General features: G+C 42.6%; 1 protein-coding gene and 1 pseudogene across 1 annotated transcript in view; both read left to right on the top strand.

Moving 5' to 3' along the window:
• The window catches only part of NUDCD1 (NudC domain containing 1), a 292761-nt gene that overhangs the window by 180054 nt on the left and 94092 nt on the right, over positions 1-18615 (top strand). The window lies entirely within an intron of this gene.
• LOC143999136 (5S ribosomal RNA) lies at positions 2984-3102 on the top strand (annotated as a pseudogene).

The following is an 18615-nucleotide window of genomic DNA, read 5'->3' as shown; positions in this document are numbered from 1 at the left end:
GGGGGCGAGACTTAGTGCGGTGTTGCCATCCTTCAACGCTCAGCGCAGGAAAGAGTGTTTTTTAAAAACGCACTAGTGTTCTTGCTGGAAGCTGTAGAGGAGCATGTAAGAGGTTGGTGACACAAGCATTCTTTTTGAACACATTTACTATTACAGGCTGAACGTTAATAGCAGCGGCAGTGGCTGACTATTGCTCAAGTAGTGGATGCAATTTCTTCTGGTAGTACCTCTGCTTTGTGCATCGGGCTATATTCAAAAGGGGGTTGAAACATCTCCCAAAAAAGGAGCTAAAAGGGTCTCCCTCAAGCTCTGGAAAGCCTACTCTTCAAATGGCATTCTTCCCTGAGAGGGGTGGCTGGTCAGAGTGAGCATCAGGGCCATGAATGTCATACGCATGTAAATTTCGTTTTTGCCTCAGAACAGTACGGGTTCTGAGGATTAATTGCATAGGTTGGCCTTGATATTAGTCTGGCCAGGCTGTGTTGGAAGTTCTGCCTGGTCATGTGGGCAGTGAGGTACACATGACAGGCTAGAACCAGGCCTGCTTGGACGTTTTCTTGAACCAATCAGTGGGAGTGCCGGACCCCGCTGGGGAGTCTGGGAAGGGGGTACTTAAGATGTGTGGGTCACATGTTTAGGGAGAGGAGTTTGTGAGACACGTGTGGTCTGTTCTGGTTCCAGGACCGGGGTAGCCCCGTGAGGGGTCACGGGGTGTTCGACATCCCGCAACATGTTCCTGTTAGATGCCCCTAATAGACCCGTCTGGTCTGGGGTAGGGATCCGTCTGTTCCCGAGTCTCGGAACCTGCTGGTCCAAGGCGCAGTAACTGAGGGAGGATTCAAGGTGTCCCGGTGTGCTCTCGGCTTGGAGAGTCACCACAGCTCGTGGACGTGACCAGGGGACAACTCTTCGGAGGAGGGTCGGCAAGTGGCATCCTGGGAAGTGCCTGGTTACTGAGTTGGGAAGGACACTGACAAATTCAGGTTTTTCCAGTACCATTGAGGAGACAGAGAACGTTCCAGGTTCTGAGAAAAAGTTCCTGTTCACCCCTAGTTACAACTTGTTCACGTTCATAGGATTGCTTTAAGTTTTGAGTCAACGTGCTGACTGCCATGATCTCTGGCTAGAGATCTGTTCAGCCTTGAAGTACCCAGCTGTGAGTGGCTACTCTCTGGGTGGAATTAGAGACTTTGCTAGACCTGCAGTTCAAGGTGCCAGAGTTCTTCACCCATGCCCTCTGTTCTCACGAGAGACTGTGTTATTGGATGTTATTACTGCCAAAATAAAACCTTTCAAAAGGACTTTATTTGTGTCAGCGTTCAAGTTGTTAGGTATCAACCCTGGGAACCCCTAGACGTGGAAGAGCAGGCAGAGAGGAGGTAACTGGTAAGCCCAATAAGTCAAGGCCACCCTGCAAGGGTTGTGGCCGCTACATTTGCAACTGTTTTCAACTCTGCAGCCCTGTTCTTTTTAATCTTTTTTTTTTTTTTACTTTTTTTACCCTTAGCCATCATAGGTTTTTAAAAGACGTTTAGTGACTTTAATCGCATCCTAGTGTGGTCAAGATGCAGCAGATTCTCTTCCATTTTCCTAAGACCCTCAGACTGAAGAACTAGGGGCAGGAGAAGACGATTCCCTCAGGGGACCGTGGTGAGGCTGATTAGGTGTCAAATGCGGGTATAATTTCTTACTGAATTATCGGCTCCGCATTTATGTACCCTTAACTTAACCCTTGGGTTCACTAAAGCCTGTCCATTCAGTGTTGGGAATTTTTTTTTTGGATCTAGAGGATCACCCAGATAAGCATTATTCCATACTAAAAAGTTTTTAACACTTTATCCTATGGTAGAGAAAATTCTCTAAGTGGTGTATACCAGCAATTAACACTACTATATCCTTTGTGAGTACGTTTTTGCCTTGTCTGACAGACATTACTCAAATGCTTAGGGATCCAATAGAGAAAAGGTTGGAATTCCTATAAAAAAAAAAAAACACTTTTTTTTTTCTCTGGCAGGTTGAGTGTCTTAGCCTGCACTGACAGTAATTGGTTAAATCATTTAGAAACCAGTTTTAACAAGTGTTTAAGGTTAGCCTGCTGAGCAGGTCCAGGAGGCAGCTTTATGTTTGCAATAGTTGCTATGACAGATTGCGCTTTCGCTAAGCGTCATGCAAAAAGCTCCTGGCTAGTCTTTCCTTTTGCAGTAAGACAACTATCTGGGGATATTTTGGATATATCCAAAGAATTTCTAGCAAAAGAAAGATACCCCCTTTGCCTTTTAAATGAAGGACTAATTGTGTTTTTTATTTAAAAAAAACAAAGCATTGGACCATATTTTGTCAAAAAGTGTTCATGGTGGCCCCATGTAAGAGCAGAACTTGGGATTTGGTTAAATCCAAATGGACCTATTAGATCTCAAAAATCTAAAATTCAATTGCTGAATATAATCTCCCTCTTTATCTCCATATATCTATTTCCTCGCTGACTAGTAATATTTTCTTTCAAAGTGGAAAATCTTCTTTTTCAGTGTGTAGCTCTGCTTTCCGATTTAGCTGCTATACCTCCTTTTCTAGCCAGACTGAGGGCCCAAGGTATAACTATTATGGTTTACCTAGTCGATCTGTTCTTGTTAGACCAAAAGTATGGTCACCACATTTGACTACCTGGAATATCTAGGTCGGATTCTCAACCTAGGAAGAATCTTCTTTAAAACATGAAGAAAATACTTGGGTCTGATCATGGGTACACCCAGAAAAGGATATTTGTACCCCAGGGTAAGATCAGCACCATAAAGGTCTGATCTAGGTAGTCGAAGCAAGATGTTTTTTTCATCTATTCAACTTTGCGTGAGGTTGTCAGGAAAGATAGTGGCTTCATTCAAGGCCGTTCTTTATGCTCAGTCTCTTTCTAGACTGCTGCAAAGCAGTATCCTATCGGCTTGAAACAGAGCGTTCAAACTCTATATTCCCAGTGTGTGACTCCAAAGCCTATGGTCACATCACCCTGATAGCGCTTGATTTTGTCTGATCTTGGAGGCTAAGCAGGGTCGGGCCTGGTTAGTACCCGGATGAAAGACCACCTGGAAATACCAGGTGCTGTAGGCTTAGTGTGCTGGAGCCTCAGTTTATGGTTAACATCCAAAAATCTGCGATGGGGAAAATCCTTCTTTCAGTTACCTGGGAAATAGTATGAACATATGTCAACCTTCTTCTTTTTTTTTTTTTTTTTTTTTTTTTTTTTTTTTTTTTTTTTAGGTTGGAGGACAGTCCTGAAAGAGGCAGCTGTCCAGAAGTGGCCTAAATCAGAAATGGCCTTTCCCATTAACATTTAAAAAATTCAGGCAGTACACTTTTTTCTGAGGCCTGAATGTTCAGTTTAAGCTATTGTCCTGCTAGGAGTCAATCTGTTTATGCCACAGCAATGGCCTATGTTAATCACCAAGGGGGCACAAGAAGTTGTGCGGACCAGAGAAAGGTGAGGCTTATCCTATCTTGGGAAGAAAACAATGTACTTTGCCTATCGTCAGTTTTCATTCTAGGAGCAGTTTTTCCTGGGAGAATGATCCTTAACCCCAATATCTCCCTGTCAATATGTCAAGGATGGGGAATCCCAGACATAGATCTGTTTGCATCCAGGATCAACAAATAAGATTTACAACTTTGTGTCAAGAACAAAGGATCCGCTAGTATGCGGAACAGATGCCTTGCTATTTCAGTGCAAACGGTTCTGATTTGCGAATTCCCTCCCATTCAGCCTGCATCCACAACTTCTTCACAGGATCTAGCAGGAAGGAAAGTCGTTGATTCTTGTAAACCCAGCGGGGTTTAGGAAATCTTGGTATGCAGAGATTGTAGAGATGGCAGTAGGGAACCCATAGACACTACCTTCGCAGCCAGACCTTCTTTCGCAGGGTTCGAAGTTCCATCCTACTTTACAAACGATAAATTTAACGGTTTGGCTATTGAGGCCCACACTCTAAAGAAATGTGGGCTGTCAGGTTCAGTAGTTTTCTACCTTGGTTTATGCAGAGCCAGCCCCCATGGTTATATATTATGGAGTCTGGGAAACATATGTCTCCTGGTGTGAAACCAGGAGCTGCACCACAGGAAGTAAGTCCTTGATTTTTATTCTGCACATGGGGCGACCACTTGCTTCGCATTCTTTGGCCTATAACTTTATTCAGGGGGTAACTCTGCTTAATCTCCAGTTAAGTAACCCCTAAATCCTTGGGACTTGAATTTAGTTCTGTCGGCATTACAAAACAGCCTTTTTTGGGCCGATACGACATATTCCCTTGGTCCTTTTTTTGACACGAAAACTGTTTTATCTGGTAACCATATCTGCTGCAAGAAGGGTATCAGTATTGGCTGCTCTTTCTTGTAAAGAGCCATATTTTTCTTGTTCACAAGATGAGGTAGTATTGCGTCCTTATCCTAACCTTTTTACCAAAGGTAGTATCAGGTTTTTATCTAAACCAGGATATTGTTCTACCATCTTTTTTCCAGAACCCTGTTCTTTTTGTATGAAAATCACTAAAAAATTTTTGACGTGATAAGAGCAATCAATATCTACTTTAAAGGCGATAACTCAGATTAAAAAAAATTGATGTTTTTATTCGTGTTGCCCGAAAGTCCTAAAGGAGGACAGACGGCATTGAAATCTACTATTCTTAATAGATTCGACTAGTAGTCGTTCAAGCTCATGGTTAAAGAGGTGGATTACACCCTCTCAAATCAAAACGCACTCCTCTGGGGCTGTTAGTGCTTCCTGGGCAGTGCATCACCAAGCCTCCATGGCTCAAATCTGTAAGGCTGCAACTTGGTCTTCAGTCTATACTTTTACCAGATTCTATCAAATAGATGTAAAAGGTCATGAGTCCTTGAGTCTTATTGTCCTACTTTTTGTTTTGTCTCCCTCCCTTCAGTTGTCATTGCTATGGGACATCCCACTTAGTAACTACTATGGCTCTGGCTCTGTGTCTCGTGATGTACGATAAGAAAATTGGATTTTTAAAATGGCTTAACTGTAAAATCCTTTTCTTTGATGTACATCAGGGGACTTCTTTGGGATACACTTGTATTGCTTGGCTACAAAACTGAGGACTCCAGTAATGGGAGGGGTTATATAGGGGAGTACACGTCTTTAGGGGCGTGCAAGTGTCCAGCACCTGTCGATATAACCCACATAGTAATTACTATGGCCCTGTGTCCCTTGATCTACATCAAAGAAAAGGATTTCACAGGTAAGCTGTGATAAAAATCCTATTTTTTTTTTTTTATCCTGTTATATTTTTTTTAATACAATCAGCAAGCAACTCAAATTTAATGAGTTTGCATGGAAGTTGACATGCATTAGAACTGCTTCCAGTCTCTGCTTTGATGTGAAGTTGTCCTTTAAGTTAACTGATCTCTCTTTAGCAAGTTAGACGTTTCCATATCCCCACCATTTACTGTTATTAAGTCTGGCAAAAAAAAGGGCACCACAAGTTTCTTTCTATAGTCCTTGAACTAAATCTCGCTGTATATGAATAATGAAAATGAGACTCCCTTTGCCAATGGCACTTTGAGATTTGTTCACAGCAGCCTCACAGTCTGTGAAATTATTAAAAAAAAAAAAAGTGTTTTTTTTCTCTCCCTTTCTGTGTGGAATTGAATGTTTAATGCTGCATAAAGGAAAGCCCAGCTCAAATGACGGGGAAAAAATGCTTAAGGATTCCTTCTAGGACACAACATTCCATGGGGCTCAAGATTCATGATGAAACCTTTCTTCTCTGTGCAAATTACCTTTCTGAAAGGTGACGCAGCCTCCTGATCAGCTCACACAACAGACACAGTGGGCTTTAATTGGTAATTTGGTTATTGACCTCCAGCGCTAGATAAAAGCCTCTGATTTATCCTTCGAAAAGTATCTTTGTACCCGGAGTGCATTCTTTTGCTCCGACTTTTTTTTTTTTTTTCATCCATCTCTTCACTTCAATTGGGAATTTGGTTATTGACCTCAGCAATTTGATAAAACCTCTGATTTTATCCCACAATGTGTCTTTTTACCAAGAGAAGAGTCTTTTGATCCAGAGCCATTTGACGTCTGGCTGCCTTTCAGTAGTATGCTGTATTTTACGTCCTTCTTTAGCTCATCTCCCACTAGCTTCCATTGCTTTGATAAAAGGCAAGTAATTGGCTTAAGCTCTACTTCCAATTTGCAAGAACTTTAAAAAAGAAATAAATAATAAAAATGTATAATTTTTTTTCGTGCATGTGGCTAAATGTTCACCTTGCCACATTATTGTTCAGTAAGTGTAAAATCAAGGTGTTGGTGATGCAATTTAATTTCCTGGGAATGTTATCCGATCTAAACCTGAACAGCTGTGGTGTTCCAGATACTAGAAGGGGGCCAGCATAGATTCCAGGTATTACCAACCAAAGCCTGTTGATGCCAAGCAGTATGGTCCTAAGCCAAATGTCACATGAAGCATTCAGGCCAAGGCAGTATATTGACTTAAAGTGGTCATAAAGGCAGAAGGTTTTATACCTTACAGCATTCTTTGCAGTAAGGTAAAAAACCTTTTGTATGGTTATCAGTTTCTTGCAGTCCCTGTTTGACTATGGCAGAGTTGGAGTTTAGGAAGAAAAAGCAGAACAAGGAGCCAAGCTGTTCATGGGGTGATAGGAAGAATAATGATGACAGAATGATGAGTTCATTACTATGCGGCTTCTGATTTTTATCGTAGCAGGGGTCCCTTTAGCCACTTGCTTACTGTTGTACATATAAAAACATCCCTATCAGCAAGTGGTTAATAAAAGATCAGCCTCAGCTACAGCCATGATATTGGTATAGTTTGTTACAGCTGGAGATCAGTTGTCTTGTAAAGTTATCCAGGCATCTCTTCAGCCACCCGATCACTTTTATGATACTGAGAAATGCTGACGGTGGTTCCCAGGTTCTCCCATTCTTCTTGGGAAACCAAGCCTGTGGTAAATGTCCGGCATCCATTCACAAAGACATCATCCCATATCTGTTCCTCCATCTTCTCTGTGATGAATGAAGCCAGGGGCGGCAATGATTTTGCCATGTCCAGTTTCAGAGCTGCCATTCCCTGACTGTTACAATCAGGGAAGCAGCTTACCAAACACAATCTGTGCTTGATCAGCAACTTTGCAGTGCAGGGCAGTGACATTGGAGATCTAATAGACCCCTAATGTCTCTGTAAACCCTACCTGTCATTGTCCAAAGCTATCACATAGGGGGCTTGTTAGTCCTCTTGTGAAACCAATAAAGGTAAAGCATAACTCCACTTTTGTTGAGAAAAAAACATTTCCCTCTGGGTGATCTATGGACATTACATGGATTATAACAACCTTTTTGTTGCAGAGTCCTGACTTTTGTTATTCTGAAGAAATCCCTGTGTGTTTATCTGTGCCCCTGTGTCGAGTGAGTCTAATGGGAGTGGTTTCATAATTATCAGTTAGCTGTGCATCTGCAGAGCAGTAATGAGGAAAGCTGCTGGGCCTGCATCCCTTTAGACGTGTTCCTATTTGGTATATCTCGCCAAAAATGACCTTTTTGTTGCAGGGGATGCCTGAAATCTGACTAGCATCTTAGGCAGACTTCTGTGAAAATTGGTGAGCCAACCACACAAGCAGGAAATGTGTACAGAACAACTCCAAGTAGCCATATTGCATTGCATTTTCCGAAAATTACAGCGGCTGCAGATTGAAAAGGGAAAGGTCATTTTTAATTACCTTCAATTACAGTATGACTTAAATCGCAATTGTATACGCTATATTATTTTTTTATTAATTTTTCCCCCCCCCCACTAAAGTGGTGTTACCCTTTTAAATGAAAAAGTGTTAATAAAATTGATTAAATGAAAATAGTAAAAAAATGTTTTAACCACTTGCCTATTGGGCACTTTTACCCACTTCCCAACCAGGCAAATTTTCAGCTTTCAGCGCTGCCGCACTTTGAATGACAATTGCACAGTTATGCAACACTGTACCCAGACAACACTTTTATAAATTTTTTTTTTCCACAGAAATAGAGCTTTCTTTTGGTGGTCTTTAACCACTTATGGACTGCCGCACGCCGATATGCACCCTAAGTTTGAAGAGGAGTATCATTGTTATGGCAGCAGCTAGCTGCCATAACCCTGGTATCCTCTTCTTCGACCAGCGGTCGGCTTTCTGATAAGAGTGGTCTCTGCGGCGGATTCACCACAAGATCACTTTTATCGGCGGTGTGAAGGGGCCCCCCTTCCCGCCGCACTCTGGTGCCCTCCGCCGCTTACCGGAGCCAGCGGCAGCGCCGAGGCGATTGGCTCTTCACCCTTGCTGGGCATGGAGACGAGTGAGGGGACCACCCATCTCCATAACATATTTTATTCAATGTTATAATATGACCTTATTATTTAGGCAATAGAAGCATTTAAATACCCATTTACATGCCTCACTCAAAGTCTCATTTCAATCTCTATCCTCTTTCTTACATAATTAGGGATGGAGGCATGCCATTGCTATATCTTGGTTGGGACAGGTCACAATTCCTTTAAATGAGATCTGAGGTCTTTTATTACAAGGGATGTTTACACTGCTTGCAATAGGAATAAAAGTGTCCACATTTTTTTTTTTACAGTGTAAAAATAAAAGGTAAAATAAATAATAATAAAAAAAAATTAAAACGCGCCCCATCCTGCTGAGCTCACGTGCAGAAGCAAACGCATATGTGAGTAGCGCCTGCATATGAAACCTGTGTTCAAACCAGACCTTCTCTGTAACTCAAAACGTGCAACCTGTAGAATTTTTTTAAACGTGGAGATTTTTAAGAGTAAAAGTTTGTTGACATTCCATGAATAGGCGCAATTTTCAAGCATGACATGTTGGCTATCAATTTACTCGGTGTAACATTATCTTTCACAATATAAAAAAAATTGGGCAAAATTTTTACTTTTGTCTTATTTTTTTTAATTTACCCAAAAAAATATTTTTTTTCCAAAAAAGGTGCTCTTGTAAGACCGCTGCGCAAATATGGTGTGACAGAAAGTATTGCAATTTTTTCATAGTTTGTTCTAAATATCTGGAAACGTGTAATTTCTCCTTCACTGATGTGTGCTGGTGGGGTGGCACTGATGGGGCGGCACTGGTGGGGCACCACTGAAGGGGCGGCACTGGTGGGCACTGTTTGGACTGCACTGATAATCCATGTACATGTCATATTTTAGAGAACCTAGTTTTTGGCTCTCTCTTCCTTTCAGCATGAGGAAAGGCGTGCTGATAACCGGCTCCTATTTACATCCATGACCAGCTGTGATTGGACACAGCTGATCATATAGTGAAGAGCTGCTGACTGGCTCTTTACCTCAATCTGTGATCACAGAGCGAGCGGCAGACACAGTCACTGGAGACTGTCATATGACGGCCCCCCAGAACTTGGCGTTTACGCTGTAGCTGTCATTCAGCTGTAGTGTGGCCGGCAAGTGGTTAATTCACTGGCGGTGCCATCAGTCATGATTAACGCTACACTAATAACCTGCAAAGACTTTTAAAACTTTACCTATGAACAATTTTATATACCGTAGTTTGTCATTATTTCTCGGGTGAAATTTGAGTCTGAGGTTGTGTACCTTCCTGTATACTTTGTACCTATAGGTAAGCCCCTTAATGACCAGGCCATTTTTTATGCGATACATCACTGGGTCACTTTAACTGACAACTGCACGTTCATGCGACACTGTACCCAAACAAAATTGACTTTTTCCCCCAAAATAGAGCTTTCTGTTGGTGGTATTTGATCACCTTGTCACTGGTAGGAAAGGGGTGTGCCTGCTATAGCTGTTTAAAGGGCTGACATACAGCTACGGTGATTTGCGCAGAAGAGCCGACCTGCTGCAATATGACGGCAGCTGGCTGGCTAGTGGTTGACAGATATCGTGTGATATAGAATAAATTTGTAATAGCCATTATTTTATTCTCCAAGATATTTGCTTTCAAATATTATAAAATATTGCAGGGGTTCTAAGTAATTTTCCATTAAAAAAAATGCTTATTTTATCATGTGTGAAAAATTAAAAAAATGGTCCCAGAGAGCAAGTGGTTAAAGCAGAGCTCCACCCAAAAGCGTAAGCTTTGCTTATCTGCCTCCTCCCCCCAGCATGGCTTCACTGGCTAGACACCACTAGATTCCTGGACAGGTAAGTGTCCCAATATTAAAAGTCAGCAGCTACAGTATTTGTAGCTGTTGACTTTTATTTTTTTCTGCTGGAGCCTGGGGCTCCTTTTTTAAGCTGTAAACGGTATCTACTGATAAGGAGTAGAGATGGGCTCAGGCGTGTTTGGGGTAGTAGTCCCAACCCACCTGCCCGATTCTGCCAGGAAGCCGACATTGCAAGCTGCTGCCTGTGATTAGTGGCGTGCAGTGTCTGCTTCCTGGCGGTATTGGGCAGGTGGGTCGGCACAAGGCCTTCCAAACATGCCCAAGCCCATCCTTAATTAGAAGCATGGTCCTACAAGAAACATTACGTATTGGTCTAATCCAGCACCAAGTTGCACAATTGCAGCTAAGCCCTCGTTCACATTGGAGCGACTTGTCCTGCTCACCTGACAAGTCACACTCTATTGCCGGCAATCACGCTGTTCAAATCAGTGCCGCGCTGACTTTGCAGTGCCGCATCGACTTGAAATAGTAGTTCCTGCACTACTTTTGGGGATTTTGGGTGCGACTTGCATAGAGATCTGTGCATGAAGCCTCACAGATGTCTCCAAAGACGTACCTGAAGTCGCACTGACATGCAACTTTGTGATTTCAAAGCCACAGTCAATATGAACGGGGACTGACTGCTGTGGGTCAGAGTCCTCTCAGCAGTCCCCAGAGCATGTATCCTTTGCACCTAATCTACAAATTTCAGAGGGATTTTCTTTTATCATTGTGGGTTGTAAATGTCACAAAACCTGGTCTTTTTTTGTCTTTTTTCCGTCTCTTGTGCTAAAATGAGTCGCTTGCAAGCCATCACACAGACAGGGTGGTAGAGATGCAAATTCCATCTGGATGCCAGGAGACGAGAGTTGCTAATTTGTTCATTATCTGCTCTCCCAGGAACCCAAATAGAACAATTACTTTCAGAGAAATTAACACCTCCTTTTTGTAGTCTAAAATGTGAGCATGTTGGTTTTAATTTTATATTTGTTGCTTTTAACTGCTCATCATTTTTAATTATCCTGACATTGCGGAATGTACTTCTGGTTATTATAGTCGAGGTTTGCTCTTGAAGCCTCTTTATACCGTTCTCCATTGAAGTTCATTCAATGTCCTCCCTCTTCTTCCTTTCACTGACAAGGCTTGTTTGCTCTCTCCACTTTTTGTCTATTTTGGGTCTATGTATAAGAAGCACACAATCCATTTCCTTTTATTCCCTTGGTAATGACAGCTGAGTGCCTGTCATATATATATATTTTTCTTTGATGAAATCCAATTCCCCCGTATTACCATAGCAAGGGAAAGGATGCTGTTTTTCTATTGATCTCCAGCGTCGTACACTCTGTCCTCTTCCTTTTACAGCCAGAAGCTACAAAGCTCTCCGTAGACAATGGGAAGATAGGAAAACCGTTTATTGAAAGGCAAATCCATATTGTCAAGTCGTAGGTTAAATGCCCAGGTTTAGTGAATATTGAAGACTTCCTTTTGTCATTTCAATGTCTTTACATGGCAGACATCAGGGGGGGTGAACGGACACGCTACTGAGGAATGCACTTCTAAAACACCTTTTGTATATATACAATATCAAAGCAGATCAATTATTTGTGAAACCATAATATGTCTTTTTTTTTTTTTTTTTTTCTCCTGCTGTTTCATGATTGGTGTATTTCAACCCTTGGTGTTTTGCAAGTTCAATTTTCCTGTTTAAAGTCTAAACCCTCAACTGTAAAATCAGTCTGTATATAAGTAAAGTGTGCTTGTTATACTCACTGTTGAACCTAAGGGGTTAATCCTCTGCATTATTTAAAAAGGCTGCTTGATCCTGTCTTTTCTAATCCTCCCTTCTTTCACAGTCCCCAATCCATCTCCTGATAGAACAGAGCACTGGGGACACTCTGCACATGCTCAGTTTGGCGTGTATTGCTAAAGATTTTTTTATTATTTTCATGTTCTATGTACTGTGGGAGACCAAATATAGTGAATGCTGGGTCTGGGAACTGCACATGAATTGTTGAGAATCCCACACCGGTACCACATCAGTGTCAACAGCACTTAAAGGGGGTTGTAAAGTCAGAAGGTTTTTTTTTTTTTTTTTTTTTTTTTTGTATGCATTCTATGCATAAAGATAAACAAACCCTCTGTGCAGCAGCCCCCCTAATACCTGAGCCCCATCTCAATCCAGCGATGTGCATGAGTGCCTCTGCTGTGACTCTCTCTCCTGATTGGCTGAGGCACAGCAGCCACACCATTGGCTCCCGCTGCTGTCAATCAGTTAGCCAATGAGGAAAGAGAGAGGGTAGCGCCAAGTCATGGCTCAGTGTCTAAATGGACACAGGGAGCTGCAGCTCGGGTGCCCCCATAGCAAGCTGCTTGCTGCGTGGACACTAGACAGGAGGGAGGGGCCAGGAGAGCCAACAAGGGACCTGAGGCTGCTCTGTGCAAAACCACTGCACAGAGCAGGTAAGTATAACATATTTGTTATTTTTAAAGAAAAAAAAAAAGGAGACTTTGCACACTAATCAGCTTAAAGTAATACTAAAGTGGACATTTTTACAAACATCCACATTTTGGAACTTTCCTTGGAAGTCAGGCATGCTTGGTGTAACTAATGCACATCTGATTTGTATCCAATCAGATGCCTTCTTTAATAATACAACATGAAGTGTGTGTACCATGTCTCCCCTATCATGACATTTTTTTATATTTTCTTATGTCTGTTAGCAGAACTATAGGCAAAACTTTTTTTTTTTTCCCCATTTTGGATAGAGCAAGAGATGGTTATAACTTCTATCAGGTTATTTTCTCACCATCTGTGTACCATTTCATGGATGTTCCTTCACTTCCAGGTCATTACCAACAGAAAGTGAGAGAAAATCCCTGCAAATTAGGGAATCTCTTGGGTCCCCAAATTTCCTCTCTATTACTTTTCTGGGGACAACCCAAAATTTTGAATTTTCTTTACTTTTACTTTCACTTTCTTTCCAACCAATTTTTAGTAAATATTTCAAAGGAGGTAAAAAAGCCAACATTTGAATGTATAGCAAATAGTATGCTCAAGTCATAAAGAAATGTGCAATACTTTACAAAAAAAAAAAGAAAATGAGATAATTCCCAGTAAAAACACAAATCTCCACAGCACAATGCAGGAGACCTAAGTAGTGAACAATGAGATGATCTAAACATGAACATAAATCTATCCCACCCCTCCATTAATAACACAAGTATAAGGATGGTATTAAAGTGGGATATTAGTATAACAAAACAAATCCTTCCCACACTCCACTTAACTGGTGAGTGGAGGGCAGCGCATGTAACAAAGTAAACCGATATAACCGCATGAGCTAGACTTCACACCCACAGAGTACAAGCTCATATCGCTCAAATATTCCACACTATGTTGTGATTGTTGGTCCAAGGGCCATAGGCAAAGAACCTGAGAAAGAAAGAAAGGAGAGACAATAAAAAAGAAAACATAAAGGAAAAAAAAAAAAGTACACCCGATATGGTTGAAATATGACCTGTCTGATTTGTCTCACGAGGAATCTGAAAGGTATTAAATCCAGTGATCCCCCGATCAATTGCTGAAAGGCATTCGTTAAAGCGGAGGTCCACCCTAAAGTGGACCTTCCGCTCATTGGAATCCCCCCCCCCCTCCGGCGCCACAATTGGCACCTTTCAGGGGGGAGGGGGGTGCAGGTACCTGTACAGTACAGGTATCTGCACCCACTTCCGGGATAGCTATCTGCGGAAAGGGGCGTAGATTCTGCAGAATCTACGCCCCTTTCCGAAAGTCCCCCGCTGCCTGCTGGGAAACACACAGATCCCAGAGGCAGCGGGTCCATCCTTATTGCGCAGCGCGACTCGCGCATGCGCAGTAGGGAACCGGGAAATGAAGCTGAAAGGCTCCACTTCCTGATTCCCATACCTAAGATAGCGGCGGCAGCACCCGAGAGATCGGCTTCGGGTGCCGACATCGCGGTCGCGCTGGGCGGGTAAGTGTCCTTATTTTAAAAGTCAGCAGCTGCAGTATTTGTAGCTGCTGGCTTTTAAAAAAAAAAAAAAACGGCGGACTCCCGCTTTAACCATGATGCAGGATAACTTGGCCTTGAATAGACAAATGGAATCATGGGGGATTTCCAGGACCTGTCAATAAAAATTCTATCTGCTACTAAGGTAAATGTTAATCTCATTGTGTCCCCTCCACTGGCCATCCCAATAGAGCCTGTTGTGGAGATTTAATGAGGTTCATCTGGGTAAGCGAGTAAATAAAATTATACGTGTGGATCCAGAACCTCTTCACTTTTGGGCAGGTCCACCGGGCTTGCCCTCCAAGCAAGTTTCACTTTCAATGATTCATAGTAAACAGTACAAATTGAGAGAGTAAATCTCCTTAATGGGGCACAGACAGCAATAAAAACTGACAGAGGTTCTAATTCCTCTCTATCCCCTCCCGCTGATTGTAATGATGCTTAGCCGCATAGTTACTAGAGAGCCGACCGTGGTACAACCATTTGAAGCCACTGATGTACAGGTACGTAATTGTGACGGCAAATGATATGAATGCTCGGAACACAGGCAGTCTGTTTTCTGGACATTCGTCATGCAATAAACCTAAGTACTGCTAAGCACACCATCCAGTCACAGCAGCTGTCAGCTTTTCTGGCAGCCGTCAGCGGGGCTGGACAGTGCACTTTTACCTTCCACCCAAACCTTAATGTTGGAGCCTCATGCACAGATGAGACAGGACAAGGATGGTTCAAGTAAAAATATTCCAGCAATATAAAATTTGAGACATGAGTTATAGCTTCTATTTCACTAGGTTGCACTTTATAATTTATCTCTATTTTGTTGGCAACAATTAAGGCCTTGCAGCAGTAAGTGCTTACTACAGTACAGGCGGTCCCCTAGTTCTGACTTACAAAGACTCCTACTTACAAATGGAGGAAGACAACAGGAAGTGAAAGGAAATCTACCCCTAGGAAGGGAAATTCACTCCTGTAAGCCCTTGTACACAGGGTCGGACATTCCGACCTACACGGTTTAGGAGATATTTGCCGAAAGACAGGCACCGCTGTCTATGGCGTGCAGGCGCACTCAGCGCGCCGCTGTCAACGACGATATGCCGCGAGTGGCGGCTCCCATGCGCATGCGTGGGAGTGACGTCATCGCGGCTTTGTCGAATGACAGCGACTGAGCAGCGAGACCCACCGAGAAGATGTATGCTCCGGACTACAGGGGACAGCGGTGACTTCGCTGGCTCCTGTGTCAGGTAAGTGACACATAATGGACTACTATGTGATGCATAGTAGTCCATTATGCTTTACCTTTGCAGGGAATCAAAGAGGAAGTAATCCCATCAGGGTTTACTTCCTCTTTAAATCCGCATATCCTATGGTTCTTTGGATGGTGTACTGGCATGTAGTCACCTCTTGGGGTCCCCTATAGTGGTTTCCGATGATCTGCTCTCACGTATGTTGTGTCTCTATTTTCTCCCAGGGAGGTTCCCTCTAATGTCCTCTCAAAGGGGTATATATAAAGGAAGAATAGCGCTCTCGTAGTAACTTAGAATTAATTTATTAAAATTATAACATCATACAGTGCACTCGCATTAAAAAGCTGTGTGACGGTGTATATTCATGAGCTACGAACTTGTTCCACAATCGCGTCACTTCCGGTATGCCTCCACTCACGCCACCCACTTGTCAACACGAGCCTTAAATCTAACAGTAAAAAAAAAACCCTGTCGATTAAACTGGTTCACACTATGGGGGAGATTTACTAAAACTGGAGCACTCAGAATCTTGTGCACCTGTGCGTGATAGCCAATCAGCTTCTAACTTCAACTTGTTCAGTAAGGCCCCTTTCACACTTATGCGACTTGTCCTGCGACTCGGGACTGCAAAGTCGCATGACAAGTTTTACCCCATCATTTCCAATGATTACCATTCATATCTGTGCGACTTCAAGTCGCACTGACTTAAAAGTAGTCCCTGCACTACTTTGGGCCGACTTTGATGCAAGTTGAGGTCCATATAAAATTGGCGACTTTCAAGTCGCGGCAGTGTAAAGGGGCCTTAAGCCCCTTTCACGCGGGTTTTTTGAAAAACTGACAGGCGGACTTGATCGAACCCTCTATGCACCCTTATGGAGCGGTGGATGTCAGCTGTGACATGTCTGATGACACCTGCTGCTATCCGATCCTGTCCACGAAATCCAAATGGATGGTGACCCTATTTTCCATCCATCTGGCGGATCGGATAGAATGAAAACGGACAGGCGGTCCGTTTTTCATCCATTCTCCCCATAGAGGAGAGCGGGACTCTGACAGGTCCGTCTCAGCACAGTCAGCAGAGATGGACCTGTCATCCACCTGCTCAGCAGGGATCAGCGAATTGATCCCCCCTGCTGAGCAAAGTGGAGCCGCGGGCCGCCCTTGTGAAATGACCCTGAAGCTTTAGCAATAAAACCTGGAAGCTGATTGGTTTCTTTGCACAGCTGCACCAGATTTTGCACACTCCAGTTTTGGTAAATCAACTGAAGTTTTTTTGGCTTTGGATCAATGCCAGTCGCCACAAGGGCACATAGAAAGCAATTATTTTCTATGTGAAAAAATTATTCAAAACCTTGCAGCCGCAGTCCACCAAATGCTAAATCATTTCATAAATCAAATATCAATATTACAGCGCTTACAGTCCAAAAGATATGTGTATGTATAACAGTGACAAACCGAGAAAACACATGAAAAAAGTCCAAAGTATTTAAAATAAAAAATCATAAAGTGCTCAGTGTTCCAAATTCCATTGACAAAGTGCTTCAAGTAAACATGCCGTGCAGCGTGCCACACTCCCCTCTGGTATCCCTACTCGCCAAGGAAAGCATACCCTCAGCTTTTCATTCTAGGGGTCAAATACACATGTGTCTGGTGTTGGTAATACCAGGCTTCTTTGGCGTCCTTATTGATGTCTCCTAAATTCTTCTTTTTAGGGCAGCTGGAATATCCACCGGGCTCAATAAAATAAAAAGGTAGTCCTATTGAATTACAGTATGAAATATTTGCGCAATAAAAAAGTGGCTTTGCAACTAAAGACGTCACTTCTACGTGTTTGACCTCCAGACTGAAGAGCGGAGGGTCCATTTTCCTTGGTGAGTGGGGATACGAGAGGGGAGTGTGGCACACTGCGCAACATTTGCTTACTTGAAGCTCTTCAGCACTTTGTCTATGGAATTTGGAGCAATGAGCACTTATTATATGATTATTTGAAAAGACTTTGGACTTTTTTCATGTGTTTTCTCTATCACTGTTATAAATACACATATATTTTGGACTGTAAGCGCTGTAATATTGATCTTTATTTATTTTCTATGTGCCCCATTCATACACTGGTGTGATGAGCGGTGCTGTGCAGAAAATCGCAGACAGGCTGCATTTTTCCACCTCACACTGGATGGCACCAGAAGTTACTGCAATATAATGAACCATGCTGCTGTGTGGGGACCTGAATACAGTATACACTTCAAATGGTTCCAATAAAGCTGACATAACAAAGGTGAATTGTGCACCCCGCTGAAACCGTGCATCGCATTTATCTGCAAATTGTACGGGAAGGTGAAAGCAGTCTGTATGCTAAAACAGGATGCTTTTGCATGCGGGAGGTGTGAATGCTGCCCTTCCTCCAGTAAAATGTTTGTGTTTTACTGCAATAGAAGTGTTATGCCCCGTACACACGATCGGACTTTCCGACAACAAAACCGTGGATTTTTGTTCAAAGGATGTTGGTTCAAACTTGTCTTGCATACACACGGTCACACAAATGTTGGCCAACAATCACGAACATGGTGACGTACAAGACGTACAACGAGCCGAGAAAAGGGAAGTTCAATAGCCAGTTGCGGCTCCTTCTGCTTGATTCCGAGCATGCGTGAACTTTTGTGCGACGCACTTGTGTACACACGATCGGAAATTCCAACAACAAAGTTTTGCTGGCGGAAATTTGGAGAACCTGCTAGCCAACATTTGTTGGCGTAAAGTCCGACAACATGTGTATGCTCCATCGAACATTTGGTCGGACTTTCAGCCAACAAGCTCACATCCAACATTTGTTGTCGGAAAATCCGATCATGTTTACAGGGCATACGTTTTATTACCGAGCGGCAAGTTCATACCTATGCTCTTCTGCTTAATGAGTTTTAAATGCAAGAACATGTAGCATTCCTAGGCTTTTGCACGTAGTAAAGCAGGCTAATTAAAATAAATGTAAATGCAACAAATCAACAAAAACGCAGGTATCTTGTTTTGTGCATGGACAATAATTATTCAGAATCGTTTATCCTTCATTTTGCATAACCCATGAACAGACATCCTACATAAAAACCCAAAATGTTAAAAACAAACATAAAAGCATGCAGTGATAAATGAAAAGACATCGTACAGC

This window comes from Lithobates pipiens, unplaced genomic scaffold (assembly GCF_037356315.1).
Source record: "Lithobates pipiens isolate NorthernLeopardFrog02 unplaced genomic scaffold, aLitPip1_a1.2 Scaffold_19, whole genome shotgun sequence".
NCBI lineage: Eukaryota > Metazoa > Chordata > Amphibia > Anura > Ranidae > Lithobates > Lithobates pipiens.
This window is presented reverse-complemented; position numbering and strand designations above follow the sequence as displayed.